Source organism: Metopolophium dirhodum, chromosome 2 (assembly GCF_019925205.1).
Source record: "Metopolophium dirhodum isolate CAU chromosome 2, ASM1992520v1, whole genome shotgun sequence".
Taxonomy (NCBI): domain Eukaryota; kingdom Metazoa; phylum Arthropoda; class Insecta; order Hemiptera; family Aphididae; genus Metopolophium; species Metopolophium dirhodum.
Genome location: NC_083561.1, coordinates 24,113,619 through 24,140,388, shown reverse-complemented (window position 1 = coordinate 24,140,388; position 26,770 = coordinate 24,113,619). Strand labels below are relative to the sequence as shown.

General features: G+C 33.6%; 1 protein-coding gene and 1 long non-coding RNA gene across 9 annotated transcripts in view; one reads left to right on the top strand and one right to left on the bottom strand.

Annotated features, from left to right (window-relative positions):
• LOC132938232 (uncharacterized) overlaps positions 1-14,172 on the bottom strand; it is a 134,348-nt gene extending 120,176 nt beyond the window's left edge. Inside the window, exon 1 of the long non-coding RNA XR_009663893.1 lies at positions 13,190-14,172. This is a non-coding gene — a long non-coding RNA (uncharacterized LOC132938232). The remainder of the gene's footprint in view (positions 1-13,189) is intronic.
• The window catches only part of LOC132938226 (homeotic protein antennapedia-like), a 204,848-nt gene that overhangs the window by 43,975 nt on the left and 134,103 nt on the right, over positions 1-26,770 (top strand). For 6 of the 8 annotated variants that reach the window (XM_061004938.1, XM_061004932.1, XM_061004944.1 and 3 more), the window contains one exon: positions 13,213-13,263. The gene's annotated coding sequence lies outside the window, so the exon portion shown is untranslated. Of the gene's footprint in view, positions 1-7,323; positions 7,459-13,212; positions 13,264-14,725; positions 14,995-26,770 lie in introns of those variants that run through there. The other 2 variants (XM_061004935.1, XM_061004936.1) reach the window with 2 other exon arrangements.

Genomic DNA, 26,770 nt, shown 5'->3' with positions numbered 1-26,770 from the left:
TACTTATTTCATATAATTTTGTCATTATAATAAATTACGTTATTCAAACTGTAATTTAATTTTTTTTATAAATTATTAATAATTTTTATTAATTTTGTTCGTTGACCTACTCAGGATTTAATAATAAAATGTCTAATGTTTTGAACAATTTTTATAATATATTACAGGTATTAATAACTAATAAGTTTCTACCTTCCTAGTTCTGAAAGTATTTAATCATATTTAAAAGTTGAGTTGATTGTTGGCGTTTTATATAGGTACTATATTGGCAATTTTGATTTTTCAATAACTTATTATTTGCTTTTAAACTATAACATTAATCATAAAATCTACCTACATACAATTCACTGAGCACGATCCGGTTATTCGACTTGCTAACATAATGTAATGCATAATAAATTAGATACATTCAAATTAATCCACTTGCTTAAAAAATTTAACTCGTTCACACCTTATTAATTATTTATTTAAAAAAAAATATTTGTTTGATATTTCATACACAAGGTGAACAGTGGTGAAAGCCTTACATTTTCCTTACACAGGAAAATGGAAAAACACATAGATATATATCAAAATAAATAGTTATTTTATATTGTATGTATACTTACATATTATTTTTATATTAACTTGTTTAATTTATTAAAAATTACATTTTGTGTTCGTTTTTATAAACAAATTTTCTATAGTCTAGTCTATACCCATAGTCAGTTGTAAACTCCAATTTCAAGATTAATAATATTAAAGTACATGTTTACTTGCGAAACATTAAATTTAATATTATAGGTACTTATTAAACATTAATCGATCATTAAAGGTTGCAACTAGGTACATAACCATTTTAATTATTTAAATGATTCAAATTATCAACTATGAAATTTTATTAGTTTTAAACTTTATCAAACTATATTTAAAAATCAATAATTTAATTAATGTTTAAATTGTTTGTATTATTATATTTTACAATTTACATAATATTATTACTAGACTAGTTACTTAAAAACATACTTATTTTCCACATACAAAAATTTCTATTTTGTCCATTCAGCAAAGATAAATAAGTCACGTACAATAATGTATTGATATTATTTTGTGGTAAGTAAATTACCTTCAGTATTAATTATTGAATGATAATAATTAATTAGTTTGATTAGGTATCGACATTATGTGAATGTAAAGGTCGGAAAGTCTTTATATTCCATGTCTATGTTATTCAATTCAGCAAAAAATGTTATAATTTATAATGATTGATCATTATTTTATTATAATAAATCAATTTTATTTCAGTGTTGATTATTAAATAATTATAATAATTAATTAGTTTGATTATTTAAATAGTTTGAATGGAAAGGTCATAATGTCTTAATATTTTTATTCTTTGTATCCAATTTTAATTATGATTGTTCTGTATCGTCCATGATGACTGTTACAGCAGAAAATGTAAATCAGTAAATTAATTGAATTTTTTAAAACTTAAAAGCGTAAAAAGTAAAAACACTCAATTTCTTACAAAATATACTTCTAATCAATAAGCATACTACGTATAACACTGGTTTCGTTTTTGACATAAAGTCAAAGAATATTTATTTTCATTTTTGAAGAAAAGCAACAGCACGTGTTTATTAGAATTTAAAATTTTTTTTGGGCAAGTACCCATATAGGTTATCGTTATTTACTATACATTACAAACAGAATAATTTTTAGATAATATATTAAACGAGTTTTACTATACCTAGTTATAGAAAATAATTTAAAAGTGGATTATCTAATATATTGTCGATTTACCAAAGTATACTTAATAAGTTATTTACTACGGATATTGGATTACTCCTCGTGGTATTTTCCTGCGTATTTTACCGTTAGAAAATTTTTAATAAATTGGGAAAATTGTATTGTTTTGTGACTATATTACTATATGTGTATACCTACCTATATAATAAATGTCAGATAATTTTTCAAACACGTGATGAATTTAATGACCAAGTATAGGTACGTTGTACTCTCTGCAGTTACAAAACATCTTATTTAATGAGAATAGTTATATTCATTGAAAACCGGCATCAGAATTTAAATTTCTACCGGATGACAGGCGCGTTACCTTGTTAAGAACTGCGGAAAATAGGTTCTGCGGACTGTGACATGTATACACCAATCATCACATCTTCTAACCACTATTGTAATGTATATCCAAGTCCTTTTCACACTTGCGTCCACCTCGTGTGCCTATATTACTCGGTCGTGATGTTGCGTGTTTTCCATAGGTGTATAGCGTGACCGCGATCGCTGCAGTCGGACGAAGTGAACCGATAGAGACAATATTTCCGTTATGATATCACGTATGCTGAACAAAATATATTTGTCGGAATAATAAGAATTATATTTTTAAATAAAAGTATGGGATTGTAGGCATACTGCAGCTATGCTTACGCATGATTCTATATTTTGTTGAATGTACAATGTTTAATAATCGATTGATGACCGTACTGAATTCCGCTTTGCATTGATACATCACGAAACCTTATTATCGCGTAGGTTAGGTGCCACGACGGTGGCAAAAGTAAATTATTCGTCGTGGCCTCTGACGGGTAGGTTTGCAATCGTTTATATTATAATATTATGTTCATATCAAAACGTGATGTATGCTTTCAGCGCGGCGCTCTGATTTTTTTCCCAAGTAGGTATAAAAACGGCACTTGTCAATCAAACGTATAATTAATTGACTTATAATGCCAAAAGTGACCAAAAGTGAACAGCTAATATTATTTTAGTCGAATCTGCCGAAAAACATTACTTTTTATGTATACAATTTACCTAAATACGGTCTACAACTTAAAAAAAATATAATATAGGTAGGTTACCTCCCATAAAATATAATACTATACATAGGATTTCTCGTTTTTCATTTCCATAGACATCGTATATGACGTTATACATGAAACCGAAAGGCATGTGCAAACAAAGGGATACGTACCTATACCAACTATATATATATATTATAGAATAGGTGGAAAATACAAAGTTTCCATTATATAATATAGGTACGTATATTATAATATTATATAAGTAGATGAATATTATGAATTGTACCCCTACATAACATTGTGTGTAGCAGAAAATCGATGTGTTTGGTCTCGGTATACCTAGGTATACCAACATTATATATATATATATAATATATAGGTAAAACAAAATTAAACTTTCAAAATATGGCGTGGTCGGTAAACTTTTCGGCAGGTATACAAGCTGCAGTATATACATACTTGCGTGTCCGGTGTACAGTGTCGATGGTGGTGGTGGTGGGCTTGGAGCCAAGAAAACCGACAGACAAATTTAAAATACGCTATAATAATAATAATAATAATATGATAGTCCGCGACGACGCCGCGGTTATTGCCAAACGTCGTCGTGGTTTTCGCCGCCGTGGTTTCTTCTCGCGTAAAATGTCGTCTGTTTGTTTGGTTTTTTTTTCTTCTTTCCGGTTTGTTTAATTTTACCTCCGTAGACGTATTGCATCACACACGTTGGACTCGCGATATTATTTTCTCTAAATTTTTTTTCACACAACATAGGTACCGAAACGGCGCAAACAAACGCTCTATACCTACATAAAATAAATATAATAATATCAAACGCACACGCGCGCGCGCACACACACGATCGCGCGAGGCCCAATTAAAAATGAAATACGACGTGTTCCTCTCCCCACACAGATTCAGACGTGGCGAGATATACATAACACTATCGCACATACAGACGAGAGACACACACGTGAATATTATGATGGTGTATGGTGTGCTGTAGGTATGTGTATGATATACCTACAACTGCTGTAGTATGCACCACCGCAAAGCGTTTTAATTAATCAACGACGACACGTCATCGCTCGTTCCTCGTACGCATCGTATATATTTATACGTTTATAAAATAATATGTATATAGTATATGGTTGCATATAGCTGTGGAAGTTCACAATATATCCTATGATTTTGTGTAGGTACACTCTTATTTTCATTTCTTTTACCTCGTCACGCCTTTTACTGCAACGGCTTTTCTCGAACTGCATCAGTGGTTAAAAAATATTATATCACGTTCACGACACATTTTTATATGAATAAAATCCCAATATAATGATCATGATATTTTATTACCTCGTTTGTAAGCTGGGATGCAGTTAAAAATCGATCGGGTAATGTCATAGCGAGATCAAACGTTTTAGAGATTCACGAATTTATATATTGATTACACAATGTATGCATTACCTACACAAAAATGAGTGAAATACCTTAAAGTTACTTGTTTTTAAGTTGATTTATAATATTATGATTTATTTCTAGCCGCAAAGGTGTTTTAAAAGAATATATTTTTTGTTTTACTGCCTTTAAAAATGTTTTCGATTGAATATTAGCTAGTACAGTAGTGCACCTACGAGAAAATATAGGTTTCTTCGCATACAGTGTTACAATTGACCTTTCTCAATATTTTCAGGTTTCACATACCTATAGTTACATCAAACTCAATACTATACACACTCAACCATAATCGATCTATTCGTAGGATTTTTAAACCATACTAACTGCAAAAATATGTATCATCAAAAGTATTCTACAATAATAACATTCTCGAGTTTATATTATATTATGAATTGTTTTAAAAGTGTTTCATATTTATTATCTTTCGTCTGCTCAGTGGCTTGAACTTGAAATTACTTAAACGTATGACTTTTGATTGGACATTTTGGTAGACTGGTACTTTATTTAATAGGTACTATGTATAGGTAATCCGGTAATGTGTATTGCCGTATAAAACGTGAGTGTATTTATGTATCATATAATATGCCGTTTCTTAACGTGACTTCTCGTTTAAAAATCGCTTTAATTTGTAAATATAAAACATTATTTACATATTCTTTCAAATAAGAATTTATAGTAATAATAACTTATTACAAATATAATAACTACACGAGCATAACGTTTGTGAGTTAGCGTCTCAATTATTGACCATAATGTATGCTCTGGATTATTAAAACTTATTAGCTAATAATATACATCGCGTTGCAGGCTAGTACAGACTATATACTTAGGTAATGTTAATAGTTGTTTTTCGTTTTTATCGCTTTAACTTACTGTAATCGCTTCATTAAAATTTGCTATTTAAAATCTAAATTCATGTTAAGAACAACTATATACTCTTAAGCCACTGATGCAAGGGCGTGCATTTTGAACCTTTGAAAACTGTTTAACCGAACGCTGGTACTATAATAATATGATGTTTTTTTTTTCTAATAATTTGTATTCTTAAATTTTCATTCAACTCGTTAAATCACGACTTTTTGTAATTGAAGGCTCTCAGACGTCTATAGAATGTAACTTTCCATATCACTTGCAGTCACGTTTTCTGTACCTATAGGTTTTTAACGATTTCGAAAAAAAAAATATGAACTGAACTTTATTGCGTGTAAAACGTTCCTTGTCTTACGTCAACAATTTCACATAAACACTGTTGGCTCTTTAAGAAAAAAAATAATTCTAATCGTATCGCATGATAGTTAAAACGTTGATATATTACATTTTGCCGAACGGAGTGCAATGGTGGCCTTGGGATGAGAAATTTTATAATATAATGTGCGAGACAAAATTTTGTCGTGGTGGCTGAATAACTTAGATTGTGCTGACGGTATCGCGGAGGTAATTTGTATACATATAGTTTATGTACTGCCAGCCACCCAGCAGGGCGGGATAAATTTATGCAAAAGTGCCGAGCTGCGCAAAATATTCTCACTCTTGCACACGCATAGACACACTCTCTCGCACACATACGCACACGCATATCCATACATACATACATACACATATATACATACATATACCTATATATATACACTTATATACATACGCATACATACATACATACATAGATGAATACGATTCTCGCACGCGGGTCACCACGCGACACATATGTTATACACAACACTGCAATATCGCAGGGTCGTCCTGTATTGTTCCTACATCGATAGATATATATTGTGTACACGGACAGACCGTTATATATAGATATGCCGTGTGTAATTCTGTGTCCCAAACGGTACATTATAGTAAAGTGTTCGAATAACATAACATAATAACATAATATATATATATATATATACAAAATAAGAACGATATTATTCGGGATCCGTTATATTATTATATTACATCGGTATGTGTGTGTGTATTTTATTATATATTATTAGTGTCTGTGCGTAACTGTTGTAATCGCATTTTTTTCTCTTTCTTTCGCGAAAGGACATTTTTTCTATACTCCGTTTCGCCGCGCGTACCTATCGAATAGCGTGTAGAATAATATACACGCATATACATACACGCCAGGTTCCCTTTAAAGGAAAAAAAACGGTTACGCCGGTTCAGCCCTGGGGCTCGGTGGCGACAGTGGCGGCGCATACGGTTGACAAGTTGTTGACGACTTAATCGTAATTATTATTATATACTATATTATATTGTGTGCGCTAGCCATCGTCGTCGACGATAGACGTTAGGTTACGACATTTATAATATGTATTATACGTATATTGTACGGAATGTCCAGACTAAAAGAGCCTTCGACTAACATTTTATATATATAGACGGGAAACATAATACCTTACACACAGGTATATCAATGTGCTTAACCTAAAAAGAAAAATATCCACACACTTTCTCGTGCCTCTGAACTTACATATTATTATGACGGATATAAAAATATTAGGCGTTTGTATCTAAATATACCTAGCTATCGCTTTTATTTTATATAATTATAATATTTCTGTCGAATCCTGAAATTGAGTACGTATAATGTATTTCGCAGTCTTGTACAAATAATATATATATGTAACATATTTCGAACTAGTTTCGCTCTACGAAATAATATGTAAGTACGATTTGTCGCTTTTATAATTTATTAATCCGTTGTATTCATTAATTCGCATAAAGGTTATTTCATACATATATACAGGTATATTAAAATACATGAGCCATAAATTATTTCATAAAATATCGATATTCCTATATACAGCTATATATAAATGTTAAAACTTTGTTAATACAATTCGTTAAATCGTAATTCATTGATTTTAGTGTAACCATACCCATGTCGGTATTTTTTGTATCAGTTATTGAAAACACAAACATTAAAAAATTTTAATATTTTCGCATAGTTTAAGATTTAACGGAGACACAATATACTATTTTATAGGTCACAAAAATGGTTATCAAGTAGAAAATAAAATTTTACTCAAGGTCTGTCGGAAAAATGTATTTTTTTTATTTCTGCAGGGTGAAACATTGTCCCTGCAAGAGACGTGGCAGCCGGTGATTTATAGTCCGAGCCTTTGGCACGCTCAGCACAAGTGAAGGGGGTGCGTGTTTTCGAAAATTTGCATACATAATAAAACTGCGGCCGATGCTAAGAGACAGCAGAGAATGATTTGTGAGTCTCGTGAAATATTTTTTTCATCCTTTTTTTTTTCTTGGACGACATTTTTTCATCCTTCCCCAAATTTATCTACATATATTATACGTCTATCCTTATAATATATATCATACCGTTGCCTTAAACGCCTTTACGCGTGACAATATCTGCAGGCGACTTTTTTTCTTACGCAGGGACACTAGGCTTCAATAAAACCGGGCACTTTCCTGGCGACCACTTAGGTATATCCAAAGAAATATGTCGGTGACTAAGAAAAAAACTACCCTAATAAATCGTCCACGCATAAGACATTTTTTATTTATGCAACTTTTTTCTGATGTACAAGAATACCTTCAAACGATAAACGAGGATTTTCTGGTTTTACACAAAACCGCATAGGTCCAGAATACAATCAAAAACTTAAAACTGTGAAATTACGTATAAAAATTTAAATTTTATAAAAAATCGATAAAAAAAAATAAATGTGCTCGCTTTTAAATCTCATAATTTTTTCCGCGTAGTTTATCTTAATACGTTTTTTTTTTTTTTTGGTATCCCTGATTAAATCGAAAAAATCGAATACTTTATAATTCTTCAAAGTACCAATACTATATTATTCATGCGACTGTTATCTGCTTGAAACTACAAAAATATATTCTATACTTTCTTTTTACTCAATCTTGACAATTTCTTCTAAAAGAAGAAACTTTTTTCTTTTAAAATAAGGTAACTATAAATTGTATTTTCAAATTTTTAATTTATTGTTCATCTTAAAAATTCTATGATATTCATCTCCGTTAGATATAACAACGATTAAATCAAACGTGAATTAAAAGTGAGTTTTTAATAAATCGAAAAACTGCATGTTGAAAATGTGTGGAGCTCCAATAAAATGTAATTATTAAATAAATTATGAATTATGAAAAAATAAAAGACTTGGACAGAATTTTTACGAGTCGATATTTTTTAATTATACAAATAGGGATTGAAATTAACTAATGAAGAGATCGGATTAATAAAAATAACCTGTTGAATGCGCTACCGCCGTTAAAATAATATGGGTACATTATTATATTGATATATTTTATGTGAAACGTTATTACCTATACATAACAATATGTTTAAAGGCATGTAATACGTAAAAGTAGTACTTATATACAATGGTTAACGCACGTATCAATGTATATACACCCACATGAACGCCTTAAACACGAATTACAATAAGCGACGATGGACCACATTAGACCATAGCCATCTGTATTTTTCCTTAGGGTTTTTACATTTTTCTCCTAGGTATTTTTTTTTTGGCAACCAATGAATCAACAGAGATTTATTGTTTCGGCCGGCCGATGCGCTCACCCTTCTGTTCATAATATAATACGCGCATATACAACACTGCACCACTGACTGCGGAGGACGGGAGGTCGATTTCGGCCGATCAGTTTCGGTACCGTCGCTGCCACTGCCAATGAATGTGCGGTGGTGGCGTATATGTATATGTATACGCGATGGCGGGCGGGCGGGCCGGGGATGGTATTTGCATGGAATACGCATTAAGGGCCGGCAGAGATAAATGTACCCCTTCGGCGAACGCTGCGGCGGCGGCGGGCACTCCTCCCCACTCGTCCGTTCGCCGACAAATAGCTCCTGGTGGCGGCGCGCGCGTTCATGAATTAAACAAAGAAAACCGACGACGACGACGACCGGGCGACCGGGCGAGGGAGTAGAAAGGAGAATAAATTGGTTTTTTGGTTCTACAAAAACCGCTTGAAATATATATATATATATATATATATAATTATATAAATATATATTTGTGTGAACTCGAGATGAGGTGAATAATTGCGGGACTCGGTCGACTTTAATGGAATCGGTTTTAATTATTTCGCCACTGTTGGCGTCGGTAGCGTAACTGCATATTTATTATATATATATACATATTATATATAATATATAAACGAATATACGACGCTGATAAGAAACCGCGAACGCTCCAATATACGTATATATAATAATATATATCCTCGAAAGTTTAAAACGTTTTGCATATCGCTGTAGGTTTGACTTTCCTAAAGAGTTTTATCCATTTTCGTTACTTTCTCAGGTCTCTTCCCTCGTCCGCTCAGACTATAATATATTTAATTTGTACTCTCGGCGAGTCTACACTCTATATGTACCTATACACCATTTTATGGCACTGCTGTATAATAATTATTGTTATTTTAATTCCTGTTCTCTGCGTAATTTCGATTAATTTGAAAATATGTACCATAAATCGGTATGACTTTGATGGTAAATATGTTTTTACTGATGCGATACCATGTAATGCGATAAAATATTTTGACAATCCCGTATTCGTATACTTTGTAGCTACTCAAAGGTTAAAAGTAATTTTTCACGGATCAATATCATTCAATGTCTATCTCTTTTAATACCGCCATGTTTTGATGGAAAAATTAATCAACCGCATAAACTTTATGAATTAAGTACCATTTACAATAAAATGAACTCAAGTATTAAAAATTAACTGTTGATATTTTACTATATTTTTATTTAAAACAAATTACCTTATTGTGTTACCTTTTTTAAATACATTATTAGAAACAAATTAATTAATTCAATACTAATGTTGTAACACTACAGTCTACAGCATAATATATAAAAGGATAAATAATAATAATATCAATATAGTAGGTATCTATGAATTATTAATGACAGCAATAGGTATCATCTATGGAAGTCATTTCTATATGAGCTGTCAATGTAATAGGTTGTAATAATGACATACGCGTACCTACGTATAATAACAAATAAATATCAGTTTATGCTTTTATCGAATTTCAAACAATTTTACATTATATAATGATATTATTTTTGAGATTTAAATTTAAGTTAACCGCAACTATACCATAAATACAAGCACCTAATTTAATTAAAGAAAAACCATACGTACAAAAATTACATTAAAGCACGATGCACTGTCTCTAAAATGTTATCGTGCTTATTTTGTAATTAAATGCGAATTCACAGTAGCCAGTTAGTAGGTATAACGATTTATTTTATTTATGTTGATACTTAATAGTCATAGTTCATAATATATGTAAGTAGATTTAAATTGCATTTCATCCAAACATGAGTTCAGTAGTTCAGTTGCATAGTTAACAGATAGTATAGATATTATTACTTCGGCGTCTATAATAATTCGATTGTCTATTGAATTATTTTATTATTTATATACTTTTGCGTGGTTATCTGTTTGAGGACTCGGTTAAGTGTAGGTGCGCCGTTATTATAATATATAATTTACTTTATTTACTTAATTAGTTAATTAAAAACGAACACCACAGTCTTGAGTCTGAGACACTGTATTCCAATTATAATGGAGATAGACGGATAGAGATGGAGTGAGAGAATAACGTGTCGCGTGTCTGAATAATAACGAGCTTACAGGAGCAACAAGTATACGCAGGCGGCGCAGCTGATTACTGATAAATATATGCAAAGTTGGAATTGAAAGAAAACGGCCAAATAATCGGTGAACCCCTTATGGGTTCAAAGTAGTTATAATATATAACATAGGTATATCTTATAATAATACTTTTAAATACGCTCTGATTATTTATATTTTGTACACATATAGTTAAACACCGCCCGCGTATTTATTTTATTTTTTTTAATCCAAATGTTTCGTGACCTCTACCTTTAGTGCATATACATTATACTTTTTTTTGGTAGCGAAGTACACTTTTCCCGACCGTGACCGAGGAAGTTTCCGGCTATACATTACTTAGATTTATTGCCTAAGTCCATGCGACAGGTTAGAAAATTGTCCTCGGAAAAAAGGATAGAAAGAGAGAAAAAAAAAGAGAAATATCGTAGACGTCTCTGCAATTAAAATACATAATTTACTGTTTTTTTTTTTTTTTTTTATACCTCATCATCAAACAGTAGTACCTATTCTTATTGTTAAATTTGACTACGCGGGTCATATACGTAGGTATAGGTACTATATGCGTGTAACGACGTTTAACAAAGTATATTTAAAAAAAGGTCTTTGAATTAAAAAGCAATCCAAATAAAAAGATAACGTGCGAGCGTGATGGAATGCGAACTAAACGTATTAACCATAAATAACGCCATATACTCTTCGCTGACACCATATATTATCATATGACATGTAGCTTGTAAAACTGACTGGTAAATGTCTCCCATTAATATGACACATAAATGTCGACCGTTTTTTTTATTTATTTGCATACCTAAAAGCATTATAATATGATGTGCATGAGAAATCGTCAACGAAGTTGTTTTTTTTAATCGTTTATACGGTTGAACTTTTTTTCAAGTGACAAATAGCAAGCACGATATGCCCTTTCTAAAGTCAAAATGTGATTTATAAAACTTGGGCAAAAATTACATTGTAAAAAAGTCCTTACATTTGAACATTTTATTATTGAATAATATAGGTATATTATTCTACGCTATGAAATAAATGCCTGCAATTTGTACGATATTTTTTCAAAATGTATAATAATATTATCAGCATTATATAACTTATTAATGTTGCGTAATTTTATTATTTGATATAAAAACTTGATTTACTTGAATTTTTAATTTTTACATTGCGCTTATATATCTAATATTATATATGTACATATTTATTTGTTACCTACTTTGTTATGCATTGTAGATTTTTAATAATAAATAAAATATATTAATATTTGTAAAAAATACAAAATATAATATTTGGTTATTATACCACTGCTTTACAATCAATATTGAACAAAACCGATTTCGCTGTAGGTAATCGCTAATATAAAATTTTTAACCGTTTGCCGTCACAACAGTCTTAAATCCAAGGCCAGGCCATTGAATCTACCAATTTGAACAATGGTTCTTTCGGTTCACGGGTATGATTTTTTTCTTTCTTTGGCGAATAATAAAAAAAGAAAAATAGTGTTCGATTTGTTTGCAAACATTGTGTACCCGGCAAGGTTCTGTCCTTAAGTGTTGAAAACAAATTTCACGGTTCGTTAGTGGGATACATTTAGTTTCGGATATAGATCATCCCCAGGCGACAGCAGAACGAATTTTCGAAGTTATTTTCGTATATGTTTCCAATGTGGGTGGTTTTTACATTAATTGAATTATTCTAAAAAAAAAAACAAAAAAAAAACAATTACTATATTGAGCACCAGTGTGGGCTTATCCCTCGCACATATATAGTTTTTTTTATTTTAAATTTGTTATATCAACGATACGGATGTGACAGTCTAAATGACCATAACGTCAAATGCAAATTGAAAATCCTCTCCGCGGACATACTAAATAGTCGTAGTACATAATATATTAAAATATACGATTCTTTGGATTAGCGCGTAGGCTTGAATAACGAAGTGTAAAAAAAAATTAATGAATCCGTCCTAGGCCATTGGGCAAAAACGTCATTACGTGCCGTCTTTGTGTGTCTCTAAGGTACTTCGGCTAGACAGTGGACGTTCTGGCCATTGAAAATATACTAATGAAATGCGTTTTCATTAATTAATTTTATAAATAATTTTTTGTGCCGTCCGTCAAGACACATTTATTATGATATTTTAGCTTTTAAATTAAAAACCTAATATTAGGAATTAGCATTGTCATATAGCCACGATATAGGTCATCAGACACTTATAATAGTGATAATGCTGCATGTGCAAAAAACGATAGCTGCGATTTAAATAAAATAATAATAATAATAAAAACTTACCCCCGCGATATTTTTTGTTTCAGATCCAAAATCGTCCTTGTCCGCGGAGCACTAAATCGACGTACACGAAAAAGGTGAGTACACTTACATAACGTTACTGTTACTGGCACCCCGTGTGTGCGTGTGTGTCCCATCATAAGACGATTTCGGGTCCCTTTCCGGGGAAAAAAAAGAAATAAAGGAAGGGACTGGCCTTGTATACATACTCCACATAAACGAGATGGATTTTATGACCTAGTTTTTATGGGCCATGTCACATTTAACCATTGCCTGCACCGGCCACCTGGATGCAATATACACAGCGTGTGCATGCACGGTTGCGCAACAACGTGTACATTGAATTCAAAAGAAACGGTTCGTGTCTGCGTGCGAGTCGCCGTTGTAGTTTTCGACACAACCTCCTTATACCGGTTCGGTTTTCCCTGCTCCATCGTAGCACTCTACCGCAGCAGTGCGATGTAGGTATATAAAGTACCAGAGCAACTATATTATATACACGCGTATTCATTCGCACGCGACCCGATCGATTGATAACGGACAATAATAATAATAATTGTCTAATAGATTACGAGAGGCAGGTGCTATACAATAGGAATAAACAATATATCGTAAAGGTGCCCTATAATAATGTAAATTACATAAAAAAAAATATAAATAAAAAAAGTCGTACACAACGTTTACACACAACATTCGTATTGTAATATACACGTCTTATAATGGATCAATAGTTATAATAATGTCTTATTATACATAATAATATTATTATTGCAATATTGCGCGACTATATTATATTATATTATGTAGCTATAGCTGGTAGGATCACGACTATTGGGTATTGTCTTTTTCGAACGCTGCAGTGACTTAACTTAACTATAAGCGATAGTTTATGACAAACGGTACGATTTAATAAAAATAGAATTATTAATGAATGGTAAGCTAGAGGCTCAATCCGAGGTTTAATCTCTCAATAACGATAATAAAACTGACGGCATTTTCAACTAAATAGTTTATTAAATGTAGTATACATTTTATTATTAAATATCATGAAAGATATTAAGATCTGCAGCTTTATTCGTAATTAATTGTCCGTTAATAATTATAGTATCATCACATGAACAAAATTATTCGTCAAATCGTTGAATAGCTTTTTAAACACATTTATTAATTATTATTATATCGTGTCACCGAGACTTAATAATAATGTGATGTTGACTTGATCGTTTCATCGCATTATCGGCAAAACATTTCCGTACACAATATGTACTTCTAGTCTCTACGCATAATTTACATGCAGTATGCACGAACTAAATGCGTATTCCCTTTGCATAATCGACGACATTTTCAAATCAGCTCGTTTTCGTTGGTGAATGATTGCAGCAGTGCTCACCCTAATACCGGTTTTTTTCGATTCCCGAGGGTTCTTCCATCCCCTATCGCAGCTGCAAGTTATTTTTTAATGGCCTCTTGTCCACAGCCACCCCCAAGGACAGCCCATTCGTTTGCCATACACAGTTGCCATGATCATATTTCGCGACCGATCGTCAATAGATCTACCGCCTTTTCCGCTCGCGGAGCGTATCATTTATAGTGCGCAGCAATCCCGCCAAAAGTTATCAAAAGTTATTTATTTTTTAAATATTTTTTATGAATGTGATTCTTAAGTTTATTATTTAGTTTATTTTAGTCTTTAAAGTTAGATAAATTATAATGTTGGCGTTTCGAGTGATAATTAGTGTTGTACCTACAAATATACTGTCTTTTGGATAATTAATACACATTTAGATGACTTTTTTCTTCAACTGAAGGTAATCCATAAAAAATATTTGCAACTATTATTAATTTATAAGAGTATAATATTATAATGTTATATTGTTATATTGTTACCTATATAATATGTTTTATTAAAATTTTTTTTGAATAAAAATAACAATCAATGATGCGATTTTAAAGTTAACAACATTTTAATAATTTACAAACTTGCATTTGTAATATCATGATTTTGATGAAGCTTATAGCTTATATTTAATATTTTTATTATATTATCATAAACTATTCTGCTTTATAGTTTTGCGATATTTTAAATTTGTGTTGTATAAAAATGATTGACTTATATTTAATTAATCTATTAAGCCAATATAATACCTAATTGTGAATAGGTACACTTAATGTATTATAGCTAGGTTATAATATTAATAGTTTATTAAAAATGATAATATTGTATCAAAAACAACCTTCCCAAATTATTCTATAATACTAGAAAATTCTAGTTGATAATATAATTTTGTTTCTATTATTTGAATATGCCTATTTTCAGTTTAAATTCTAAAACAATAAATTAATTCTGAAATATAATAATTCACAATCAATATTAAAATTAAGCCATTTTTACAAATTAGAAAACTGCATTAAACCAAAATTGAATATAATTAACGATTTAAACATACAAAATAATAAAAGTTTTTTCGCTTGATAATTAAATGCATTGGGGCACCTATTTAATTTATATCGTAAATATATTTTAATAAATTATTACCATAGGTATTATGTTTAATATAATCCACACAATCAGTTTTTCTAAACAATAATATTAGTGGGGGTTGATCTTTATTCGGTTTAATTTATTGTAAAAGTGTACGGCATCAATCGTCGTCAAAATAGTTAATGCTTAGTAGCTTACGCTTTACCGATTAGTCGTAATCTGTTAACGACTGATGTTTAAATAACATTTTAAAAGTGGATAGAAATTAGAAAGGTTTTAAATGCAGTGGCAAGCTGAACCTGATTTAATGCCGACCCGCCATGGACGTTATTTACAAACAGTAATTATTTCGAACGCGCTACAATATAACGGCGTGATGAACCGTGGTATAATAATATAAAGTTTACAAAAATGGTGCACAGCCTTTGAACCGCAGCTGCAGTTGCACTGCACACGTGTATGTCTATATATATTCTGATCGACGGCCGTCAAATGCGCGTATATATGACTTATATATACATACATATCATAATGTATTTCACCCCGTGTGTCCGGTGAAATGGAAAATGTGCGGCGGTTATCGAGAGAACTTCGGCCGAGGGTAGTAAAAGGGTTACCCGGCGGTAGCACTATATATCGGCGGGCCCGTGGTGCGTATATATTAATCTTTTGGCTCTGCGTGCCATTTGCTGCATAATATAGAGGCCACGACGATATCCTATACGCATATATATATATATACTTAATATAGGTATGCGCTGTGTGTCGTGCGCGTGTTTATACATGTATGACTGGAGGTTTCCGTGATTAAATGTTGAATAATTTAAATCCTCTTCGAATATAATAATATATATGTGTGTGTGTGTGTGTGTGTGTGTGTGTGTGTGTGGCGTGCATAAGCGTATAATCTGCGAGTTTCGGAAAGTCGGTGGACGGCAACGGCGACAGCCGAATAATACGCATGCGCACGTATGTGTGTGTGTGTGAAAGGGTTAAGAGCCGAGAGGGAAAAGGCCAACGGGATTTATTAGCCTGTAACACGTGTACGACGAAATCTTCTCTCCGCGTGTATATTTATAGTAGGCATATAACAGTTGTACACTGCTCGCGTGTACGTGTGCATTGGTGGCAGCGGTGGTTAGGATATTATATTATTCGCCTCGTACGCACACATATAATATATATATATCATACACATACAATACAAATTATTTCAAACGCGCCGGATGTGTTTGATTTATATTCGTATATATGTGTATATGTCGTATATATATATATATTATATTATATGTATATGTATTAATATAGGTAGGTATATATATTTATGTATTCGCGCGTGGGGAGAGAACTTCACGCGCACATGCGACAAACGCGCGGCCGACAAGTGCGCGAGTTGCGATGAAGGAATTATTGTCGCATTGGAAAATTCGGAAATCGTAATAACATTCCTTCACCGCGCGGACTGCAAAATGGGTAAATCTCGTGCGACGCGTACTGTGAGCATTAAAATATTAACAGCAGTTGTATACTTGTATTCAATATATTATTTTTTAGCCAATATCATTATCTTCTCATTCGTTTGAAATTTGAACTCCTCTGGAATTGTACCTATACACTATTATAGTGTTTCGTTCGGATACTTTTAATTATTGTTCATTCCTCCTCCTCAGTCCTCCTCCCCTCCCCCCATTCGTTTTACTACACACGCGATGACTCGTACCAATACAGAACGCACTATATACCTACAGACTATACACCGCTGTAGTGCATTATTGCTTGTATATAATATAGGCATATATACTCTTGCAAACGCATATTATAAATAATATATATATAAATATATACAAAATACGTAGGTACAAAACACATGTATATACATTCTTCGGGAGACGCCAAGGTCAGACGAAAAAAATATACCAACTCCCCAACGATTCCCACTGGCAGATAACACCGTATATAATAATATTATAAACTCGTATAATATATATGAAAACTGGTCCTAAAACACGACTACATATCGGACGGGGTATTTGTGTTGCATGTGTACACGTATTATATATAGCGGGTACAGCGTGCGCGTGTGTGTGCCGCAGCGGAGGATTTGCCTGACGACGAGGGGGAGGCGGGGAACGAGAGCCCCCTGCAGCGGGAGGTTGTGCAGGCCGCAGGTAGACGCGATAGGTCAAAAGAAAAGAAAAAAACCACAAAGAGTATAGAGAAAGCCCTTTCTTTTCAAAGACCCATCGCGAGTGTGTTCGTCCCGGGGATCCACATATGATATTATTGTAGCCGGTCGGAATTTCACGGTGTAGGTACGACGCCGCCGCCGTAGAGTGAAAGAATCGCACGCGCCCGCCGCACACAACAACAATGTCATATTATAATACTGCAGGCACCGTATACATAATTGTACCTATATACGTCATTGTTTTGCGTATTTTTTTCTTTCGTTCTCTGAAAAAATTTTCAATTCTCGACACGGGTGGGTTGACTCAAGTATATACTGTATATAGCCATATATAGGTAGGTACTATCCGATTTTTATCGAAACCGCAGCGACGTTGATTAGAGCCTGTGCAGCAGTTTAAATATTTTACACTGCACAGCAACGCATAGGCTACACTGGTTTTTAAGAACTAACTATTGAAAGGTGACAATTTAACTGTCTCGATTTACGTATAAATAGCTCAGAATTAACACCCACTGCTGCTGTAGCAAAAATATACGGTAATTAACGTTTCCCTCCCCCACCCCCTATCACAATCATTTTTCCGTGTTAAAAATTTGTTAAAAGGTTTTATTCGTATATATAATAATATAATATTGTGCTTCAAATAAAACGTTTCGCACTCAATGATATATTGTCGTTATAATTCTAATTATTCGAGTACAAACTTCTATTACAAACCAGTATGCTAATTACGATAACGATCTTACACTAACATGGTATATACTCAGTACCTACTCGCAGCTAATATCACGAACACGTCACATTTAACCTAACGTCATTGGATTTATTCGACCGAAATTTGAACTGAATTACTTTTTATATCGAAATCACTCCACAGAATGTTACACATTAAACTGTATATTATATATAGGTGAACACAAAGTGTATAAAGTATAATAAACATAATTATGATACCTATATGAACATGCATTAAACAAATTCCCGACTAATAAACCGTACCTACAACGGAAATAATTATTTCAAAATTAATATTCAATCCCTACCATCATACATTTAAACAAAGCAAAACGTTAAATGTCTTTTAGCTCAACGTCTGACATTATAATATTATATTGACTTTAATGTTGAATAATTATATTATAAATTTGAACGTTGACAATAATTATAATATACCTAATGTTATGAATATCGTGAGATTTGACTAAGTATACACCCCCATTTGTTTAGGTGCGATATTGTAGACATTATTATTCTATTTGGTGTACGATATCCGTGTGTATTTTATTAATGGGCTCGAGAACACGGTGTGACTTTATTCTTATATAAAGCATAATGGGCGATGGGTGTGGGGGGTAATGAAAATCCACCAAAATCAGATTGGTCGCGGTCTGTGGTTGTGCATACATATTATATACAACAAAATAATATAGCAGCCGCGGTTCGACTCAAACTCGTTTGCTTCTTTGAATATTTTAATTTAAATCACCGCCGCCGCCGCAGCGGCTGGCGTGCTTCGGCGTTTACTATGCAATTAGGTTTTTCGTATACGGATAGCATAAATTAAATTAATAATAATATGATTTATACACCGACTACGTACGTAGGTACTCGATATGCTTTGTTTTCGTTAAAATTCCGCCGGCTAATACGATTTTTTTCTCGTAATATCGTCAAAAACATTTGAATCAATTATATTACAGGTACGCGGTCTGAGGCCCGGGGTCACGATAATTCATTATAATCATAGGAGTATAGGACACGTCAATCGGTCCGTCCGTTTTACGCGATATTTACAACGTGTGTATGTATGATAATAGATAATATTAAAGTACAGAGACGGCGGACGGACAGACACGGGCCGTCTCGCCGTCTCGCCGCGACGCCGCCGACACAATTTTATTATTTCAATCTCTATCGCGGTCGCCTATATGTATACCGGACATTGTATACCTGTGCACGTATCATTATGCACGCTCGGTTAACTTTCAAACACTTTTACGGTTTAATAATAATATTATAATATATTATAGGCCTGCCGCCCATATTATTACACTCTATTTGATTATCGCTAGCTTTAAATCAACATTTGTCTTCTATATATCGTCCTATATTATATGCCTATATAAGCGCGCGCGCTCTGAACTGTAATAAATAAAATCGCACATATTATTATAATTATTATTATTATTATTGTTGTTATTATCATAAGTATTATATTATTATTGTACATGCGCACTGCATGTATAGGAGTGGTCGCGCAGCATAATATGACACTATTACACGTTTTATTTATTACGCGCGGAGCGATAAATTCTAAACGTGAAATTGTTTTTCGTGTCGTATTTTTATATAAATTTCGCGAAATTTATCGCTCGGTGTCTCGTACGAAAATAACGTGGCTTTATAAATTCCGTTCGACCGATGACCACTGTGTGGACGCGCGCACTCACACACACACACACACACACACGCGCGCGCGAATATATTATCATGTAGGCACCAATAGAATAATGCAGCAGCGGTCTTCGCGCGTTTCGATGTTGTGTACACAACGTCTGTAGTGTTATATTTTCGTCGGTTTGACGTATAAATGCGAAAAACGCTGTTTATTTATTGTGTGTACCTACCTACAACTTTACAACCTACTGCATCAGTAGATATTATATATTAATATATTGAGACCTCGAAAACGTCAACGCGGATATTAGAAAACGCTATGGAGTGGGAGTATAAGTTATAATTATATACATTCCGAAAAACGTATAATATAATATATTGAATTATATTATAATAATTAATATTATTATGTATATTATATGCGATTACCGCGTGGAGTGTAATGAAATCGATAATATTACAATATCGTATACCTAATAATATGTTATGTTAATATTATGTAGAACGAGTAATAAGTAATAAGTAATATTTAACGCGCGCTAAATTTGTATTCGACGGCGGCGGCGGCGGCGGCAGCGATGACGACAGAGATTTCTATCCTATGCGGCGGCGGCGCGAAATTAGCATTCTGCCTCTGCCGCCGCCGACGACGACGTGTCCAGACCGCAATTGTTGCATGCCACACCGATGGATGTTGGAAGTGTTGTTGGCGGGGTTTAGGTCGGAGGACGGTTACATTATATTATATTTTCGAAACAATGAGAATTATTGCGATTCCATTCCGAACTCTTTGCAGCCCGTAATTTTCCGTCTCTTTTCCTCTCTCCGTCATGTATTACAAATTCCCATGTTAATTGGAGTGGTTTAGCCGCCAATGCCACAGATGAATTTTTCAAAAAAAAAAAATTTTATTCGCTTCAACCCGACGACACCTATTATTTGCCGTTGTACCTACTACGCTGCCCCCCCGCCATGTCACCTATCCCTCTCTCACTCACTCGTAGACTCATACACAATAATCATCAACACTCGGGCTGTGTCTTCTATTTGCGAAATTTTATTTTTAGAACTTTTAGGCATATTTTTTAATCGACGTTTTTTAGCGCGATAATAGCGCACTGTAACTCATATTATTATAAAATTACTAATAGTGTCTGCATCGCGGCATATATATCACCCGTTTCTTTACGTATTATTATATATTATAGAATATTGGTTGTATGCTTATTCAGCACCATTTTGTGTATGTGTTTTCTATTAAAAACGTAACTATATTATAGGTCACTATATTATAATAACAATATAATATTATCTTGTAATGATTCGAAAAATGTATACGACGTGCTCGTGTTCGATAGTGAGTAATGATTCTCCGTTATCTTGAATTTGAGTTATGTAATGTTTTATGTAATCCAACCGTTTGAGATTGGTCTGTACACTTATATCGTATAATAAGGACGCGTCGATGATAAATGATTTCTGAAATTCGAAGTTTATTATATTATTATACCTACAACACTCGGCAGTCAGCTGGAGTACACGCAGTCTACTGATATACGTCTATATTATAGTATCGAGTTATGTCTGTCGCGTCTCGTCCGTATTTGAAGCCTCGCGTCAGTTTATCAAAATAATAATAGGTACTGTATATCGATGATCGAGGGTAACGTACAACAAAATTTATAAAATAATATCACAACACGTAGTCATAATATAATATATATATATATCAAATTTATATTTATACCACTATACCTATATACTATATCGGATTAAGGTCACGGCGGTGGTATTCGCTCATTATAACTGTACTGCAATAATAATAATAATAATAATATCGTTTGTCAAACCCGGTCGCGCGAGTACGTGTGAACGCGGCCTCGTAATTTTCGGGCAAACGGACAGCTGCTGCTGCTGTTCCTCCGCCGCCGCCGTCGCTGCGTCGGGACCTCGCCGAGTACACACACAGCCATGTTGGCCAGCCATAATGAAATAGGAGGTTCGAGTGTCAGCAGACGTTGACATGCAGACTTAACTCCCATGCACACCGCAGCACGCTCGAGCAAACATATTATATATATATATATATACATGAATGCCATTGCTACACGTATGAACGCATCTTATATTTCGAAATTTTTTATTCATAATATTATGTAAAACCCGTATTATGCATTATAGTCGTACCTATACGAGTCGTGTCGATTTTTGGACGTCGCGAGCGATTTCGCGTTTGGGTAAACGATTGCACCTATATATTATACATAGATAAATAGATCACATGATCTCCCTACTACCCATCACTTGTGATAAGTATTGGGACAAAGACCTTGAGATCATTGCAATGAAAAAATATAGGAAAAAAAATGTATAATAATAATATTATAGGTGTTTACGGTGACAAAGCTGCAGTTCGTAAAAGTCAAATCGCCGTCTGTGCAACTGGTACTCATTTAGGTGAACTTGTGATTATTTCATGTCAAAAAAACAGTTTCTTTTTTTCATCATTATTATTATTATTATCGTCATTAAAACCGAAGACGAAATACCATCGTCCTAATATCCACGTGTTGCCGAGAGAGCTTGAACTCGGCTTGAACTACTGTATACGCATATATCTAACGTTATCGCTTCTTCTGGTAACGAATAAATTGTTTTTCGATAATTTATTATGTGTATACTATAATACCCACCTAAATTATACGTCCTATAAACACGTTGTAAAAGAGTTCGTTTTCATGTTAGTTATTTTTACCGATTGTTATATTTTATTCTTATAATACCCGTCAATCCGAAGACTGAGGTCAGTAGTAATATAGTTAGTATACACGCATTCCATGATAACGCTGCCTAAGTGCCCGACGATAGAAATATTTTTCTTGTATAGATTATTAAACGAAAACATGTGACAAACTTACAGCTCTTTCATGGGCTGTTTCAAATTAAACTGGTCCGTATAAACGTGTTTCGGTTCAAGCGTGGCGTAATTTTTTATAATAATATTTAGGTATGTCTTCAAATGTTTTGTATACCAATAATTTTATTGTTTCGGTCTACGGTGCTAGTATTAAGTTATTACAAAGTATTAATATAACAAATTTATCAAAACTACATCATTAGAAATTTTGTATTTAAAAACTGAAATGTAATAATACTAGTCTGCAATAGGTATCCCTACTATATTATAGGTACTTATGCGCAACGATACCTTGTGTTCCAAACATCTGCTATAGGTACATAACCGGTAGACGGCGGTAACCACAAACTAGTGCAAGCGCCCTCGCTGTAGGATAAAATCCCACCCAGGGCAAGACAAAAATTATTTATAATCTAAATGGTGATATTAATATTAAAGTTCATGCAGCTATAAGTTCCCAGGGGGACAATGGCCCCTTAAGCAGCCCCCCTTGTGCGAGCTCTTGAACTAGTGTCATCAAACATTCGATATAAGAAAATATAATATAATATAGGGGGGGACGAGGTGGCCGAGTGGTCTAACGCGACGGATTCGGCACAGCCGGTCCGAGTTCGATCCTCGACCACTGGGCGGCATTTTTCTCCGTGCAAGTCACGGTGTCCGGAGAACAAGTGCCGCCTTCCCCCCACCCCGGGGCACGGCAGAAACCTACGGGTGCCCCATTAGAAATTCTGCCAAACACAACACACATGTGTACCAACCTACCCAATATAAAACCTACCAAACCTACCCAATATAAAACCTACAGTGCCCTCCCCACACCCAATGGCCTATGTTGCCGCGGGTTACCCAATAAAAAAAAAAAAAAAAAAAAAAAAAAAAAAAATATAATATAGGTACAAATGATAGAAAAATGTTATAATATAGGTACCTTTATAATATTATTTGTATTGTACACGTATGATAGTGTTTCTAATCGTGGCGATCAACGGTGGCTTACCCCCTACGCCTTTTTTTATAATTTATTTTTTAAATAATAGCAAGTAGTTTCTGTTGACGCAAGCATCACTGAATGGAAATTCATCTATCGTTTTATGGGGGTCTAATTTTCCGATTTTCACCAATCAATACTTATATCTATACCTATTGGCTATTACTATAACAGGACAACTGGACAACGTATAATTATTTTTACTAAAACTAGCTTTATACGAATTTATTGGCCTTTGAAACTGAGTCGTTAGGGTTTTCAAAATTAAATTTAAAAAACAAGTCCTAGAAAAATATATTATAGGTAGGTACATTAATTTTACATGGTTTTTAAATATTGAATTTTACTATTAAAAAGATACTACCTATATTTTTGAGCATTGCTTACCTAATAAAAACTTAAATTTTGATTTTTTTTTTTTTTGCTAATTTAATCGATAGTCCTAATATGAAACTAGGTACATTACAATTATTTATTATTAATATTTATATGGATTTTATTTGGAGACAATATTAATGTATCTTAAATACATATTTGCAATGGTTATTGTGAGTTACTTCTGAGAAATCGCAAATATTAATTTAATAATATAATCGCTGTATTTATTATACAAAATCGCCCATGCACTAACGCATGTAGTACAATATAGAGTGTCGTGTATTATTATATACTACAATATATAGGTACCAACCTTAAACCACTAAATATTTAATGGTGATACTTATTTGTATAACTATCGATTTTTTTACTGTGAATTAAATTTGAAATAAATAAAACACTTTGAAACATATTGTACAGATAATAATATAGTTACATAATAGGTTATATAACACAAAAACTATACGTTCAAAATTTGATTTAGATACGTCAAAATTCTTAAAAAAGTGTCGGCTCAATAATTAAAAATTAAAAAAGGGGAGGAGGGTCATTATTTGAAAAACTAATATAGACAAAAATTCTTCTTGATAACGTTAAATTGTTTTACATTAATCGGATCGTTTATAAACATTTTTAAAAATGTCACACTCGAAACTCAAAAGTTAGGTGTATTATTATAATTTATTATGCCATTCCTATAAAGTCAATATACCAAGAAATCATCAACAATCCGTATATCCGTAGATGGATTAGGTAGGTCAACCCATATACGATTATTATTCGCGTTGTCCGCGACGTATGACGTATGACGCATGACGTGATCGTTGCCGAAAGTCTTCCGTCGTTAGTGTGCAGGGTGCGTGCGTGGGCGGACTCGCGAAATCTCGAATTTTAGACGGCGCGACCGGTGCGCGCATGTTGGCCGTCAGATGGCGCCGCGAACCGGGGCCCCGGCGGAGTGTGCGGTAGATGTCGTGCGCGTAGGTCTAGCGGACTTCTTTCCCATTCTAGCGATTAAAAAAATAATATTATTTTTACAATCACGCCCGCGATACGACGACGTTGATGATAGTAATAATGTGACGAGGCGGCGGAGGTAAGCGCTCGCGCCCGATGCCCACCATACAATACATATACTACTACTACTACTACTACTAATAATAATATTATTATTATAAAAACCGCTCGCCCGCGCCCCGTCGATGCACTCGGACACGCGCGAGAGTACAACATTTAACGTGCGCCGACGACGACGGTCCGTCGTGTGTGCACTGGCCTCATTTAAATAACGATAAAAACCGAAGAGCCGCCGCCGCCGATATTTACGACCTGTAGGTATACAGCGGACAAGCGGAACAAGATTGCGGCGCGGTGGCGTTTGCCCGGCCGACCGTCCGTTCGATTTACTGCCGCCGCCGCCGATTTACAATGTTCGACGCGATTTTTATTGCTTTTAAAATATGGGTCGCAGTTGTAGCCCGTACCTATAACATGATATAATAATAATAGTGTATTTTATGTCAGGTACCTACGCCTTGTGTCGTTGTCATCGTCGTCGTCGTCATCGTTGTTGTTGTTGTTGTTGTTGTTGTCATGTGCCCATATGTCGTGTAGTATTATGTGAAACACATTTTCTAGGTTGAGATTTTATTTTTTTACCCTACAACAAACGCAGGTACTGGAGCTCCCCTCGTGTTCTATACGCACGCTGACCCCGCGTGTGTTGGGATATTTTTTATCGTTATGAAAATAATAATTTAATATTATTTGAGGTCATTAGCTTGTTACTGTGTGGGGAGGTGTGGTCGGTTTGAACACGCGTGTGTGTGGCAAGGATTTGTCACAAAAATCCGGGTGGTCACCCATCCGGAAACTAGTGACAACAGCCGCACCGTACACTCAGAGCGCGTTTCGCGACCGAATGCAAACACCGCGCCACATCGTGCTACAATTTGATATTGTACACACACATACTATTGGCACGCGGAAGTAGTATATAATATCGTTTTAAATTATTTTAATAATTATTTTCTGATTGTACATATTATAATATATTCAATACTCTTTCGGACGGAAGACATCCAGTGCGATGATAGATTGCAATCAGAATATTTTATTTTTTATTTGCGTCAACACATCGGTATTCTAAAGCACTCGGCTTTATAATATGTATAGTAATCGATTGTATATTATACATACATATATTATATATTAACTAATAAATTATA